The 17,260-nt window shown below is 46.4% G+C and overlaps 1 protein-coding gene across 3 annotated transcripts in view; it reads left to right on the top strand.

Annotated features, from left to right (window-relative positions):
• abr (ABR activator of RhoGEF and GTPase) overlaps positions 1 to 17,260 on the top strand; it is a 107,901-nt gene that overhangs the window by 17,283 nt on the left and 73,358 nt on the right. The window lies entirely within an intron of this gene.

Here is a 17,260-nt window from a genome sequence, read left to right as displayed (position 1 = left end):
TGGCTTTCATCTCTCTTTTCCGTCTCATATCACGCTTGTATCTCTCTTCTCTATCACTTCTCTCTCTCCTCTCTCTCCCATCTCCATGATCTCTCATCTTTGTCTGTCTCTCTCCCTCTCCCGCCGCTCTCTCCTGTTTCTCTCTCTTTGTTGCCGTTTGGCTGAAGCTCTGGTTCAGCAGAGATGATGGTGTTTAGAGGAGCAGAGCTGCTTGGGAACACATTAGCAGCCGAGCGTCCTGCTGGGCACCGTCCTCCAGAGAGCAGCGCTAATGCAAAACCAAGTGAGAGAAGGCGGGGGACACACACACACACACACACACACACACACTAATATGAATCATGCAAATCAGACTCTAAATTTGACTGTTAGCAGTTCAAGCCACTTTCAGTATTTTATGCATTTTTGTATATATCACTGCTATATTTCAATCAAATTTGCTTCTCTGGCTTTATGGCAAGCATTCTTACAAAGCATCACAAGTCATAGATGAACATCTATGCACTATACATTGATTGATTACACATTCATCACCACCATAACATTTCGACAAATAACAGATTTTTAGCGGCCAAAGTTGAATATGTCAAAATGTTGTTTAAAGGAAACTTGGTTAAAAGTGATGATCCAAGCTGGTCAGCCCCGTCACCAGGGAATACATCTCTGTGATCTGGTTCTGCCGCTGAGCGACTGCAGCCGTTAGTCTATTGAATCAGATATCTCCGGAGAAAAATGCTCCACCTCAAAAGTTAGTTGTTTTTGTGTTTGTCAGGATTACCTTCTTTACTCTCTGTGACTCCATAACTAGCATCCTTGTGTTCACAATCTGCTTTGTTTTTCACCGGTTGCCATGGTATCTCTCAGTTAATAGCTACACCCCAATATCTCATTTGGTGACATTGGCTGGAGGAGCCTTTTAATAACCAATAAGACTGAATGTTCAATGTTTATTGTTATTTTATTTATATTTGATTTGTGCTTTTGTATTTTCTTGTCACATGGCATTAAAAACAAATATGCAATAAATAGCAGCCTTTTTGATTCTTTCATTCATTTGAAACGCACAAAGAAATGGCCCATCTAGTGTTATAAGAGCTTTTGCAATTACAGTAAAGCTGTTCTGAATTCCACTCTGCCTGAACACTGTAAGAGAGAGGGAGAGAGGGAGGGAGCGAGGGAGCGAGAGAGAGGGAGGGAGCTCTGTGGGCAACCTCTGTTGAGAGGAGGGGGGAGCTTTTCCCTTCTCCTAGCAACGGTAGGCAGCGTTGGTCTCCAGTCTGTTGCTCTCTCTCTTTCTGACACACAAAGTGCTCACTCGCTCACACACTCGCTCACACACTCGCTCGCACACTCGCTCGCACACTCGCTGACACACTCGCTCGCACACTCGCTCGCCCACTCGCTCGCTCGCTCCTTGGTCGTCTGGCTGTGTACGCTCTCGGTGCCTCGGATGTTTTCCTGTCGTTGCCGTTTCCAGAATAATTCTGCTCCCTGTAGGAGATGAAGGCTGTTTTTTCTCCTCGGTGAAGCAGGGAGAGAGCAGAGAGGAGGGGGTGGGGGTGGGGGTGGGGGTGAACGACAGCAGCGGGTGGAGAAGGAGAAGAGAGACAGATCGGGGTGGGGGTGAGAGGGAGAAGCTCAGCTGAAGAGCAGAGAATGGAGCCCCTCAGTGCCCACGGCCTCCCCCGACTCTCCTGGATAGACACTCTCTACAGCAGTACGTATATGAACCCCACCCTCCACCCCTCCATCCACCCATCCATCGACCCATCCATCCACCCACCCACCCATCCATCCATCCATCCATCCATCCATCCATTCTCCCATCCTCTCCTCTCAGTGTATCTATGCCGTCTCACACATAACGTTGTTCTTCCCATCTTTGGGCTGTCTGTTTGCATCATCTGTACACACACACACACACACACACACACACACACACACACACACTTTGCACAGACTCCAATTAATGTGCTCCACCATGGTTGTCCATAACAGAACAGAACCCTGCCACCCGCCCTTTCTCCTCCTCCTCCTCCTCCCATGGGTAGTGTGTTTGACTTTTCCTTTCTTTCCTTTCATTTGCTTTTCTTTTTCTTCTGCCTGTTATCTCTCTTCTTCCTCCTACTGTCTCACTTCTACTCACCTCTCTTCAAATGTTGATATTAACTCACATCTACTGCTTCTGCGCTCACTAGTGGCACACAAGCAAGGAGGCTTCTGAAGGGGTGTGTGTGTGTGTGTGTGTGTGTGTGTGTGTGTGTGTGTGTGTGTGTGTGTGTGTGTGTGTGTGTGTGTGTGTGTGTGTGTGTGTGTGTGTGTGTGTGTGTCTTCTCCTGATGCTGCAGTGTCTCTCTGGCTTGGGTCACGTTCCTCCTTTTCACAAAGGGTTTTGAGTCAGAGTTCACAGCCGTGTGAGCTTTTTCTGGCACAGCAGGAGCTGTAGTGAGCTGGAGGGAGCTGGAGGGAGCTGGAGGGAGCTGGAGGGAGCTGGAGGGAGCTGGAGGGAGCTGGAGGTAGTGCTGTCGTCCTACTTTCTGCAGTGTGCAGTCAGGGAAAGTTATTTGTGGAGATGAAAGCTGTGTATTGCGTAAAACTGTCTTCTCACGTTGGCGACAAGCGTGTCCACCTCCTGTGTGTAGCTGTGTGTAGATGTGTGTAAATGTTTGTAGCTGTGTGTAGCTGTGTGTAGCTGTGTGTAGATGTGTATAGCTGTGTATAGCTGTGTGTAGCTGTGTGTAGCTGTGTGTAGATGTTTGTAGCTGTGTATAGCTGTGTGTAGCTGTGTGTAGATGTGTATAGCTGTGTATAGCTGTGTGTAGCTGTGTGTAGCTGTGTGTAGATGTTTGTAGCTGTGTATAGCTGTGTGTAGCTGTGTTTAGATGTGTATAGCTCTGTGTAGCTGTGTGTAGATGTGTATAGCTGTGTGTAGATGTCGGTAGCTGTGTGTAGATGTGTGTAGATGTGTGTAGCTGTGTGTGTGTGTGTGTAAGTTGTTGGGTGTATGTGCGCTGCCCTGTTGCCATTGTTCCATATGGAGTAAATAAATGGAAAGAAGTGGGAATGTCCGACTCGAGGGGTGAAATGTGAGGAAAACAAGGATGGAGGAAACCACCCCAATGGGGAAAACGTCTTTTCACGACAGTTCTACTTGACGACCATTTTTTAGAACATTATCGGCGAGACATTACATACTTCCCCTTGTGTTCTCTATGGGACATTCTTACAACACATCATGCACATTGTTAAATTAGTCACCTCAGTTCTACCTGAGTGTTCTGGTTGCTCTTGAAGTAAGTTTTGGTTTGTGTGTCTCCAGGATCTCTACCTGCTGAACACTTCTCCACCTCTAACCCTCGCTGGGTTAGGGTTGATATTTCTGTCATTTTCCCTCTCTGACTTAGATGCCACATTCCCTCCCATTAGGGTTTGTTTGTAAGTGTTGAACACATTTTTTTCCCTGATCCATCTGAGCAGCGTGAGAGCATTGAAATCTTCACATTATTTTACAGTCCATGAACTTCAAACACTGATCGCTCATAGCAGAACGGTTTCCCACTTTCAGAAACAAAAGCTCTGGAAGGAAGACTTTCCCAATGGAAATACTATCCCAGTCCTATCTGTGGTTTAAAGGGACTGTCCTGTTGCCTTTTATGAACTAAAAAGTGTTCATTTCACTGGGTGGGGGTGGGTGTGGGTGTGTGGCCTGTGTCAATGCTGGTAATCTTCCTTCATCCCCTGGACCCACAAAGCAGATGTAACCTTTTACTTTTGAAAGGCCCAAACAAATTCTGGTCCCAGATACGACTCAACTTATTGGTTGCTTTTAAGCACTGCTGGGTTCAAATGTTATTGATCAATTCAGTTTTGCTGTTTATTTTGCACTTCATCACCCATCATTTTTGTTGTAAATTAATCATCGTTACAGTGATTAACCAAAAAAATAATGAAGGGGTAAATGTATTATGAAAAGGTCAGTTGCAGGTGGTCCACACACAGTGTTGCCAGAAGTCCAGCTCCTCGCCCCACCTCTCCTGAACTCGGACCGCAGCGACTTTGTCCACTAGATCTTAACCTCTGAGTTGAAGAGGTGTTGTGCACTACAACATTTTTCTGAGCTGTAAACTGAAATAAAGGGCTCCACCCAAATAGTCGATCAAACATTAGTCGACGAGAAGAGTCGACTAATGTTTTGGTCGGTTGGTCGCAGAAAAAAACAAAAACTGCGTTCGGGAGCTGCGTCAAAATGAACCTTAAAACCTATTCAACTGGACCCGTGAATGAAACATTAGAGGGCTTTAAATTTGAAAGAAATTTTAACAAACATAAATGTTCAGTCTCCTTGCTGGTTGTTCTAACACATTCAGAAGAATACGTTTTTAGAAAATCCACTGCTTGAAGGTCAAGCAGTGGATTGTGGCATGGTGGCGCAGTGCATTGCACTGCTGCCTCACAGCAAGAAGGTCCTGGGTTCGATTCCCGCCTGGGGCGCTGTTGGCACCGTGCTCCGGTGGGTTATCTCCCAAATAGGAGCCTTTCTGTGTGGAGTTTGCATGTTCTCCCTGTGCTCACGTGGGGTTTCCTCCACCTCACGTCAGTAAGGACCTCCACCAAAAACATGCACCCATCATGGTCTGACCAGCGATGGACACTTATCACCTGGTCCCCGGGCGCGTCCACGTACGCTGCCCACTGCTCCTGACTGTGCCCCCGGAGGAAGGACAAGCCAGGATGGGTCAAAAGCAGAGAATCCATTTCACCGGCCACCATCAAAGCATCTGCGTGTGTGTGTGTGTGTGCAAGCATGTGTTGTAGTGTGGTGTGTTGCGTGATAAATAAAGTCTGTTTCTTCTTTCTTTCTTCTTCAAACATTTGTGATTGCATCAATCACAACTAAAACCTGGAGGTATGGTTTAGTGTTGTGTTGTTGTGATGCACCTGTGGTGGATTTCCCCGCCCGGTTGTCTCCGTCGTTCTGTCGTGCCGCTGTCTTGGACGTCGCTGTCACCAGCATCCGGGGGATTTAGCAGGCGCTGTATAAATCCCTTGCTCTCTGTTGTCAGGAATTCCAGATATGAAACGTGGGGAGAAGCGTGTTATTTAGGATGCAGCTAATCTGCGGTGTGCCACGTGTACTGCTGATGAGCGCTGCGGTGCGTCCTGTTCCATCCAGTATGAAGTGATCGAGGAAAGTTGACACTTTGATTCAGTCACATCAGTAGTTAATTGATTTTTGTTTATTTGGATTATTCCCCATGAGCTACTATCCACGAAGCAAAGACACATGGTCGGATGAGTGATATCATACATTGCAGTATAAGGTCACTCCCCCAAACCTCCCTCCCTACACAGATGCAGCTGCAGCTACTCCCTCTGAAATGCCACCACTCAGAGATTGCTCCTTTGGGTGTAGTTGGGTGTCAGTGGTGCCAGTGCAGCGCTCCCTCCTTGTCGCACATAAACACTAATGGGAGTAAGTGTATTTGGCGGTGGAACTGCTCCTACGTCCACCCCTGGCAGAGCCCCAGTTCTGTCTTTCAGAGTGATTAATGTCAGTCTTTGGCAGCAGCTGTTACAAGGACCCGCATTGTCTGGCAGATACGGGGCACACCGAGTCGTGTTGAAGAGATTCCCGAGTTGCTGGGTTGTTCGGGGAGTTGAACCAAATCAGCGTCGGCCCATTTAGCGCTACCTACGATAACTGTCTTTATGCTGACAAGCTTCTTTCTTTTCTGCTCTCTCTATCGCCTACACTGTCTCCTTTGCTATGCACTTCCATACTGTGTGTGTGTGTGTGTGTGTGTGTGTGTGTGTGTGTGTGTGTGTGTGTGTGTGTGTGTGTGTGTGTGTGTGTGTGTGTGTGTGTGTGTGTGTGTGATGACTTTCTCCCAGTGGTGAAAAAATAGTGCTCACATCCTGTACGCAGTATTAGCATGTACTCAGTACGAATGCCATTAGAAGAAGTACTCTCATAAGAGCCATCTTTTCTCCAAACAAAGCCAATAGAAACTTTTGATGTATTTAATTTACTCTGTTTCCTGCTGCTGCTCTGCTGCGGAAGCAGATCGCAGATCGGTCTGGAAAAAAATCCCGCCTACATTCTCATGGCCCAGTAGCTAATACCTCATGGCCAGGCATGGTCCACGAGCCAGTGGTTGGCAACCTCTGCACTAGAGGACATTCCGTTGGTGATGGTGGGCTTTATTTCCCACCCTCATCACCACATCTGTTGAATTACTGGACATTGTGTTCAAAGGCTCAACACACTCCCTTGTATACACAGTGAAACGCTGGAGGAGCAGGAAACGCGCCGGTGCGTCGTGTGTCTCCGCCGTCGTGGACTTGGCACAACGTAACCGGGATTGTTTCCCTCTGTGTGTTCACTGTGCAACACACTGGATGCACTCAAGTGAACTTTGTTGTTGTGTTCTTGTAATATACAAATTCTAGTCAAATTTGGTTCCTTCAGCTCTCGTGCCAAGTGGGTAGGTGCAGTGTGCTTTTATGGATGTGGTGCAGCGGACCCCTCTGGAGCTGACTGCAGCGGACCTCCTCCAAACTCCAAACCAAATTTCTTGAAAACCGGTTCGGATCCAGGCCAGCCAGAGTCAACCCCCCCCAGTGCACGCTGCATTTGTTTACTGGCAGATCTTGACCGCGCCAATATGGCGACCATGACACTATTACCCACAAAAATCGGCTTGAGGTAGCCGGCGTCGTTACAGCCCCCTTCCGCCCGATCTCCCCGCTTACCGGGGCCTTGGACTCGGTTACACGCTGCGCCTTGCCTGTCTACCTCCACCCTTCTTGTTCCCCCTTCCTTTCTCCATTTTTGTACGTTGCTATATTTTAGCTATTTCCTTATGACGCAGATGTTCCCAACCACAGGGCAGCATACCGGCATTTTCCACTGGGCCGTGAGAAGGAGGGCGGGAACTTTTTCAGACGCAATCTGCAATCTCCTGAAGTGCTCTGCAGCAGGAAACGTAGTAAATTAAATACATCTACAATAAAAACGGGCTGTTTTTATTTGCTTTGTTTGGAGAAAAGATCGCTCCAATCAGAGCTGCGGAGTTCCGCAATATCTGCAACCCTACTGGTCACCGTATTTTCATTATCATGAATTTATTTGACATTAAATACAGCCATGCTACAATTAAATGTGGAATGCCCCATGAAACATAAAGAACGAAACAAAAGAAAAATGGTGGTCGTGGTTGAGGCAGTTGGCTTGACAGTACCGCGCTGGTGTAACATTGCGATAACTGCGACAGCCCTACTTGTCAAACATCGTGAACTGAAGACGCATTCCATCTTCAATGCTTTAAGCTTGAAATGTTGTTTTTTACAGAGGAATGTAATGGAGCTTAAGCAAGATATTTGCTATGAATTCCAGCGGAATGAAATGATGACGCCCCTGTGAAATTGAATAACTTAAGTACCTCCACCATCCTAACTGAATGCAGCATTTGAGTATAAGTACCTCAACCTTCCGCTTCTGCTCTGTCCTCGCCGTCACCGGAAGCAGGTCCAGGTCAATGCCACCAGATCCGTGGTTTCCAACAGCGACTGTCTCCACGACCACCACAAGCCCTGTAGAGCCTCTCTTAATTGGTTTGTGTTTTCTGATTTGTAAGAATTCGACCTTGGGCAGATTGTGAATAGTTATTTTGCTCAGAGAGGAATCTTTGCTTTGGATGGTTCCCTGCTTATGTAAACGCACTCAACGGACTCGTCCTCTCTTTGGCTCCTCGGCTCCTGGTAAAAAGGAGGATGAGCGGCCGTGTTGCATCGCATGTGTTCGTGTGATGAAGGAATGAAAGAAAGTGGTCTTGAGTCAGCCTTGAGCGGCAGCAGGAGAACGTGATGGAGGGGAGAGCTGAGAGCTGTTGTGTAACATCGCCATCGTTTCTGTCTTCCCCGCGCACGTGGATATGTTGGAGCGCGTGCACGTGGGCCGGATCCCCTCCCAGTGCGCCGGCTCAGGGGGTCGTGCTTATGCAACGGGCTGGTTCACATCAGGCACAAACCCAGGTTGTTCCATCCTCTAAAGCTACCATGAAGGGAACACTGGGAGGAAGGGAGGGAGGGAAAGGAGGAAACCTGGAGCGAATATTCTTATCACACTTTATTTGCTCATTTCATAATACACATTTTCTTTAAATCAATCCCAAAGTTGTTGAGGTTCTACCTATTTTTGGCCTGTTTTTGAGACATTCATGCCAATTAAATATTTTTGAATTTGATGGAGAGAGACTGTAGAGCAGGAAGGAGAGATGGATGCGGGGAGGGATGGAGGGTGAGGTCTTTTTTTGGTTTGGCTTTTAGAGTCGCTCGCATGCAAAGAAACAGCCAATTACCAACGGTCAAACGGGTCCCAGAACAGAAAAGTGAAAGAGTGACAAGCCAGTTCAGACCCTGGGGCCAAGTCATAGCTGCTCCAACATCCAGGCCCCGTCTGCTTTTAAATCTGCTCATCCCTTCAATCCTCCAATCCTAACCTGGCCCTGAAGATCTAGGGATCTAGGGAAAGGATTCAATTTCTGAATCTATTTGAAAATGTCGATACTTTTATTCATACTTTGTTTTTAAGTGATGCAACCGTTCTCCTCATAAGTCACGGTCACAAATGAATTGAAATGTTCAATTTCCTCGTTAGACTGAATTTGTCCCGTGAAGTATTTTTGTAATATAATTTTCATTATGTGTAAAATGTTAATATATCGATGTAGAATCGTCATGAGCATTGGGAATTGATTTTGAACTGAATCGTGCGTCTCGAAATGGAATGGTGAGAGCATCCCCACACCCAGCCCCGTCAACAATTGACTGTGTAGTTGTTGATGGGGCTGTCGTCTTCCATCTTTCCATACGATGAAGGCCAATTATCCCTTACCCCCCTGTGACCCGCTGTCCCACAGTAGCTTAACGGAGCTTGACCGCTGGACGAGCAGACGTTTGTTTCCTCATTTCCCCGTTGTGCGTTGTTTTTCTTCCCGTTGGGCTCGTTTGGTTTTGTTCGATGACAACCTTGTGAATAATGGATGCCGGCCGCGGCCCAGCTGAGTGCGCTGAGTCGGAGCGTGCTGCTGCTCTGTCTCACACCGTCAGGAGCAAACAGCTCGGGTCAAATAACATCGTCGATACGTTTAGTTTCCACGCAGGCCGAGTGGAGATCCACGTCTGTGACTCACAAACGGATTCGACAACGAGGACGACAACGAGGCTCTTGTTTTGCCCCGGGGGAGTCAGTGTCGCGACTCTCGACTCCGAAATAACAAACATCATTTTTAATTGTTCAAGAACGGAAACAACCCTTTGAAATCTGTATTACTGGGTCATAACTTATTCATATTGAACTTAAATTATTCCAGTAACCAACTGCTTATGTTTTAGCACCATTCTTGCAGTTACGGGTTATTGAGCCTATCCAGGGTTTATAACGGCAAAATCTAAATCTTCAGTTTGATTCTCATCCATTTCTATATTCTCATGGATGAACCTCAGAAGATCCTTTGTTGTGTTTGATGTCAGCGGGTGTGTCATGTGTCTGACTCTGTTTGTTCTGAGTCTTTGGGGCTTTCACCATTTCCTGAGGGGGATTGGTGTGTGTGTGTGTGTGTGTGTGTGTGTGTGTGTGTGTGTGTGTGTGTGTGTGTGTGTGTGTGTGTGTGTGTGTGTGTGTGTGTGTGTGTGTGTGTGGTCATCCTTGCAGGCTAGTAACCACCACCCCTTCCCTTTGCCACCCATGCTTCTCTCATTCGGCCAATCGTCTCACAGTGACACCACCCTCTGAGCCAATGGCAGAGGTGCCGTGTTTATATTCTTCCTTCCGCAAGGCAAGGGCCGTGATTAAGCATTCAGGCCAGTCAAGTGGAAGAAAGAGAAGCGAAAGGAGGGCAGGAGAAGAGGAGAAGAAGGGGAGAGGAGGTTGTGTACTGAAGGAAGAGCAGACATCCAGAAGGGTGGTGATATTCAGTCAAACACTCCAACACAGCAGACTTCCCTTCATTGGTTGAAGAGCAGATCAATACACCACACACCTGACTGTCAGTGAGCCTGGAGAGGCTCCTCCAGTTCCCACGCTGCTTTGCTCAGTGTCACCACAGTGTTATTTGTGGGATGAGTTATTTACAAGACATTTAAGTCGGGAGGAGTTGAGTCTCTACATCTAGTCGACTGGTTTGCCTCAAGCCCTCAAACATAGCATCCATTAAGGTGTGTGTGTGTGTGTGTGTGTGTGTGTGTGTGTGTGTGTGTGTGTGTGTGTGTGTGTGTGTGTGTGTGTGTGTGTGTGTGGTGTGTGTGTGTGTGTGTGTGTGTGTGTGTGTGTGTGTGCTGAAAGATTAATGTCTCATTATGGGTTGGCCTTTTGTCAAGGTGCAGTCTGTATGTCACCCTCTGTAGGTGGATTTGTCATAGTCGGCCATGTTTTTCCTGGCAAGACTGGGCGATATTGAAAAAAATAAAATATAAGATAAAAATACTTTATTAATTCCAAAAGGGAAATTCCAGACTATCACAATATTTTGGAATCATAAATGAAGATTATTTGGTGGGTGACGATATTAAGGCATGACTTTTGATAATATATTCACACCAAAAAATTTGAACCAAACATTAGTAATGTGAATATTATGACCAAGCAGGTAGAGGCGTTGATTAGAACAGTATGAAGTTCAGAAAATGCTACTTTACTCTAACGCAGCTTAAAAGACTGCATTTAATTATGTTTGAACAATAACCAAATATATCACAATATTGATATAATATCGATATACACTCACCGGCCACTTTACTAGGTACACCTTGCTAGTAGCGGGTTGGTTCCTTGTGCCTTCAGAACTGCCTTCATTGTTGGTGCATAGATTGAACATGGTGTTGGAAAAATTCCTCAGAGGTTTTGCTCCATATTGACTTGACAGCATCACACATTACATTACATTACATTTGATTTAGCAGACGCTTTTATCCAAAGCGACTTACAATTGTTCAAACACCGACGCAGCCATCAGGAGCAATTAGGGGTTAAGTGTCTTGCTCAAGGACACTACAGCATGCTAGCAGGAGGAGCCTGGGATCCAACCAGCAACCTTTAGATAAGCCTGAGCTACGATCCCCATCAGTTGCTGCAGGTTTGTGGGCTGCACCTCCATGATGCCAAGCTCCCGTTCCACCACCTCCCAAAGCGCTACTGGTTGTATGTGGTGAGGGTGGAGGCCGTTGGAGAACAGTCAACCCTTTGTCATGTTGAAGAAACCACTTTGAGATGCTTTGAGCTTTGTGACGTGCTGCATTATCCTGCTGGAAGTAGCATCACAAGATGCTGCACTGTGCTCATTATGGGATGGACATGCTCAGCAACAATACTCAGGTACGCTGTGGCCTTTAAACCATGCTGAGTTGGTACCAAGGGCCCAAAGTGTGCCAAGAAAATATCCCCCACACCATTACACCACCACCAGCACCACCCTAAACCCTTGACAGCAGGCAGGATGGAGCCATGCTTTCATGGCAAATTCTGCCCCAACCATGTTACGGTGGCAGCTGAAATGGAGACTCATCAGACCAGGCAACGTGTTTACAATCTTCTATTCCTCCATTGTTGGTGCCTGAGTTTCCTGTTGTGAGCTGACAGGAGCGGCACCCGGTGTGGTCTTCTGCTGCTGTAGCCCATCTGCTTCAAGGTTCCACGTGTTGTGCCTTCACAGATGCTATTCTGCAAACCTTGGTTGTAACCGGTGGTTATTTGAGTGACTGTTTCCTTTCTATCGTCTGAAACCAGTCTGCCCGTTCTCCTCTGACCTCAACCAGGCATTTTCGTACACACAACTGCTGCTCACTGGATATTTTCTCTTTTTGGGACCATTCTCTGTAAACCCCAGAGATGGTTGTGCGTGAAAATCCCAGTAGGTCAGCAGTTTCTGAAATACTCAGACCAACCCGTCTGGCACCAACAACCATGCCACGTTCAAAGTCACTTAAATCTCCTTTCTTCCCCGTTCTGATGCTGGGTTTGAACCTCACCCTGTCTACATGCCTCCATGCCATGAGCTGCTGCCATGTGATTGACTGTTTAGCTATTTGTGTTCACAAGCAATTGAACAGGCGTACCTGAAGGAGGAAGGGAGTGAGTGAGAGAGAGAGATGGGGAGAGACAATGAGAGACATCCACCCATGATCTATCATATAGTGTAGTGTTTTCAGAGGCTGTGCCTTGGCCCTAGTGCGAACATGTTTGTGTTTGCCTACGGTGTGTTCGTCCGTAGATGTTGTCAGTGGTTATACTAATCCAGGGGAGCAGTGGCTTGTGGCCTTCCCGTCCGTGCCTTGAGGATTCAGGCCATCTAATTACAAGGTATGGTGTCTGGCTTCCATGGTAACACAGGGTTGTGGGGATGCGGGTGGAGGGGTGACTATTGCTATGCATGAGTTTGATTCCAGAGCCAAGGTGGTCCTTATCACTCTAGGCCGACAGGCGTATGGCATGTGAAGATACGCCCTCGTAAAGCAGTCGTCCATTGGCAGCGGAAAAGGACCAAACCACAAAGCCACGGGAGTGATTTCACCAGAGGGTCTTAAATCTCCATATGCCTCCAGAATGTGTACACTGGATAAAATACCATTCCATTGAGAATCTCACCTGGCAAAATTGGGGTTTAAATGTAATTCATTTTTATTTTAAATGTCCTCCCGTCTTCCGTTGACGCACAGCCTTTTGAGGTGCTGTTCTCTTTTTCAACCCGCCCTCCCCCTCTCCTTCCATCTTCACCGCTGGCTCAACCGCTGGGACTCCAGCTGCTTGTTGACCTTTAAAGTGTGCCCAGTATGTTTGCAGGGCCCGGCTGTTTGCTCTTTAAGCTCCTCGAGCCAAAGCCACTTATCTTCCTGATCAGAGGAAAAAGTGAAAAAGGGCAACAAAGACTCCCGGCTTGACAGTGGCTTACTTAGCTGCGTTTAGGCATTAATGCAGCATCACGACACTGTGGAACCACGTACTGCTCTGCCTGTCGGTGTGGAAGAAACGCGGTTAAGAACTAATGTGGATTCATAGACGTCTATGTGATGTCTACATGTCTATGTGCGCAGGAAAACCCACTGCACTCAGACCGGTGGGTCAAGACAATCAATTGATATTTTTTTTTTTTTCTTCCTGGTCACTTGAGGTGGTCGGGCCGCGGCTGCCTCTCACTTCTTGGGCAGGTCCGCCATCTTTGCATTCTTGCAGGAAAAGGTGGATCCCGCCTGATACAGAGGAGCACATTCACAACATAAATAGATTGATTGGCTTTTTCTTATTTAGCGCCAGCTAAAAAAAACGGTCTCAAATATGGTTTTATGGTACTTAACAATCTTACAGATTACCACTGTAAATAAAGATACTCTGCCGTAAGCAGGGGCGATGGTATTTCCTGACTCTTCTTTTGAGCGGTGTGTTTTACTACAACAACCCTGATGAGCCGTCTCTCACACCTTTTCGTTGCTCAACATCTGTGTTTGCAGGCTGGCTGCGACTGCAATTGTCATCGTTCCTTTTGCTACAAACTGATTTCTTGTGAAATTCATGTAGCTGGGTTATTTTTAGCGTGTTAAGCTCAGGTGGGCTTTGGGCCAGCATCCAGCAGTGCTTTATGCCTCTAGTGTCTGCGGCGTGTGGAGCCTCTGATCAGCCTGATATATATTGAATGCCATCGTTAATCACAATTAAGGTTCAGGTCAGGCGGTAGTGCCAAATAGCCTATCTAGTTGGTTAGTATGCTGCGTCGATCACCAACTATTTTGCCCTTTTTAGGAACAATATACAAGTTCATTTTGGCTATTTTATGTTTTTAGAAGCACATGCGCATGATTTGGTCCAACCAGCTCTCCTGTTCTGTCCTTGAGAAGTATAAATGTCATTCTCTTACTTTTCCTTTAGTTTGTGAAACTCCTTATGTTTTTCTCTCTTTTTAGGTGGACTGGTGGGGGGGGGGGACATTTTCTAAATGCTATTTCCATTTGGAAAATGGTTGAGGAGGAAATTGATTGGTTTCCCCAAATTTTCATCTTCCAGTATTCCAATAGTCAATAAATGGCTCTTCTTCATAAGGTGCATGTGGTTGACCACACTAATGGTCCATGGTGAATTGGTGCATTTATGAAGTGCTTTTCTAGTCATACGACTGAAAGAACTTTACAGTGCGTGCCTCACATAGACACATTCATACACACACATTCATACACACACATTCATACACACACATTCATACACACACACACTCATACACACATTCATACATTGATGGTGGTGGCAGCCGTGCAAGGCACACACCTGCTCAACAAGAGCAGTAGGGGGTTTGCACAAGTGTCTTGCTCATGGACACTTCGGCACACTACCAGGGGGAGCCAGGGACCAAATGGGCAATCTTTCCATCAGCGCTCTACCTCCTGAGATACGGCCCTGTCAAAGGCTTGTACTGTGTCAGTGGCGTAATATGAACAAAAAGGAAAATCAAATTACTGTATCTATCGCAATTATTTTTATGACAGATGTCCGCTGAAATGTAATGGTGCCGACTGTAGTGACAGCGCTGTGTTGGTTCATCTGTTGAGCCCCTCGGGCGGCCACGTGCGGCAGCAGGGTTTGGTTCATGTACTGGTATTGATCAGCACCCAAGCTGGATTGATCCCGGGGGAATGGAGGGCACTCTGTGCAGCGGTGGAGCTCTGCAAAGAACCGCAATCTGTGGCGTCACATCTGCCGCTCGCCGCGGGCCAGCTCGCCTCCGCCTTTGTTTAACAGTTTTTATGAAAGAAATGAAACTGCATGAGCTTAACGGTGCGTATCCACACAAGCTGCTGGAGTTAGGGTAAGTCCAACCCAGGAGTCTTCTCATATGTTGAGGCTTATTTTCACTTTCTTTTGACAATTGCTCGGAATAGTTCAAGGCTAAGTATTTCGAGACAAATAATAAAATAATCATTCGCTGTGGAATGATTGTCTTTCTCTCCATCGATTGCCCCAAACTGAGATGATTGAGTATATTTATTTTTGTTTGATTTTATTAGATCTCTTCCCTTTTGTCCTTCATCGGTGAAATGTGCTGGACAAATAAACAAATGAGTCTCAAGTTGGACGAAAGCATTTTCTTGCAGTAATTGCTAAGAAACTCAATGTGTGGCCTGGAGCCGGGGCCGGGGCCACACAAGTGCTGCTCACCAAGCAACGATGGTGATCCTTCAGTGTCAAGCACGCTTCCAAATTGATGACCCAATAACTTTAAATTGAGCATGTTTATTTGTATTGCATGCCATTTTGTATTCACAGCTTTTTATGTGTCATGCAAAGCACTCAAATCGCAATCCAAATAAAATGGCCTTGCTGTACAAACACAGCTCAGACTGAAGGTCAGGCTGATGTCTCTTCAGGCTGTAATTGCACTGCCCTGCTGTGCATGCCCCCGTGCATGCCCCCGTGCATGCCCCCGTGCATGCCCCCGTGCATGCCCCCGTGCATGCCTTCGCTTTCAGGGGATGTTTGATGGACGCCGTCGCTGGCGGAGGACTTTCGTGAAGCTTTTCTAATTTTGTGTTTTGTTTAGTGCCTTCTATTTTCTTTCTCTCTCTCTGTGGGAGACATACATTTACCAAAGCCAAAGCAATTGAACAAAAAGTGAAAATTGTCATGCAATAAGAGGAGACTAAGATACAGAAAGAAATGGGTAAACATTGTACTTAGAAGCCTATAACTAGGTAAAGATAATGTATTTATAGTGGAGGTTTAGTGCAGTGTGTAGCCTGTGATGTAATCCTTCTCCTCCAGAGGAAATTGCTGAGCCCAGGCAGCGGAGACATCCTCTGATTGGATTCTTACTCTGCTGCAGTGACTCTTTCGCCATCTCTCCGGAGAAGAGAGGTGGAGGAGGTGGTGAGCGCTGTGGAGTTTTCTGCATTTATTAATGCAGATCAAGTCAGCTGAGTGTGAATTCAGTTGTTTTGATATAAATGTGGCCCACATGCACTTATTCACACACAGTAATGCTTGACTTGTGCTGCTGCGCGGGAGTGAGGCTCACACATGCAAACAGAAGTGTTTTTAGTTGAAATCTAAGCTTCCTGTGTTTTCATCGTGGCAACTAAATATTTCCTTCACTAACCAGATCACATCAGCCCAGAAAACTGAGATCAGGCCACTATTTAATAATTGTGACAGCTGTGTATCAATCTCTTTCTTGTGTGTGTGTGTGTGTGTGTGTGTGTGTGTGTGTGTGTGTGTGTGTGTGTGTGTGTGTGTGTGTGTGTGTGTGTGTGTGTGTGTGTGTGTGTGTGTGTGTGTGTGTGTGTGTGTGTGTGTGTGGCCTTGGCATAGGGTGGTTTTTATTCCACTGACAAACACTTAAGCAGTTTTTGTTTGCGTTACTGATTCACAAATTAGAATCTGGAACCTATGTCACAAAATATAAGGAAGAAAGGGAGAAGCAAGGGTAGGAAGGAAGGAAGGAGGGAGAAGGGGGTAGTGAGAAAGGAAGGAAGGAGGGAGAAGGGGGGAGTGAGCAAGGAACGAAGAACTCTTAAAAACTTCATTGGAGTCAGGAGAAAAAACCCTTTCCATTCATTTTCAAGTCATGAACACAGCGAGGTCACATCACAGACACCTTTCATTCTTTTACAATAAGGATCATTTGCTGTCCTCTTTTTATCCTCTGTCTTTATTTTAAAGAATTGTATAATTTTAAATCAAAAATATAGAAATGTTCCAAAATGTCTGATTGATTGGCTCCAAATGTTGTAAATGTTCCATTAATCTTTCACTCATGGAAATGGTATTATGTCGCCTGAGAATGTTAATGATCCAACCCCAAACTCCCAAGCTGTGTGATTGGTTGCTTTCATCCACAGTGGTTAATACAACCAATCATAGATGAGCCAAAGCACCTGTTCATTACCAACAAAAACAATGACGACTCCGTTTGTGAACGGTGTCATCATTGTAGAGCATCATCCCTGCTCCGCCCTGACATCCTGTCCTGGAATTAGGCCACAGATCATTTGCAGTCGTGTGTCAGTGAAAACCCATTTCCAGATGTGCTTCCTCTTTACTTTGAGTCCGGAATTAAGGAAAACAGACGGTTATTCAGACAGACCACAGCCCCCCAACAACAGCAGCCCCCCAACAACAGCAGCCTCCCAACAACAGCAGCCTCCCAACAACAGCAGCCCCTCAACAATAGCAGCCCCCCAACAATAGCAGCCCCCCAACAACAGCAGCCCCCCAACAACA

Source organism: Zeus faber (assembly GCF_960531495.2).
Source record: "Zeus faber genome assembly, chromosome: 14".
NCBI classification, from domain to species: Eukaryota; Metazoa; Chordata; class Actinopteri; order Zeiformes; family Zeidae; genus Zeus; species Zeus faber.
The sequence above is the reverse complement of the archived record's forward strand: the minus strand, read 5'-3'. Positions and strand labels throughout refer to the sequence as shown.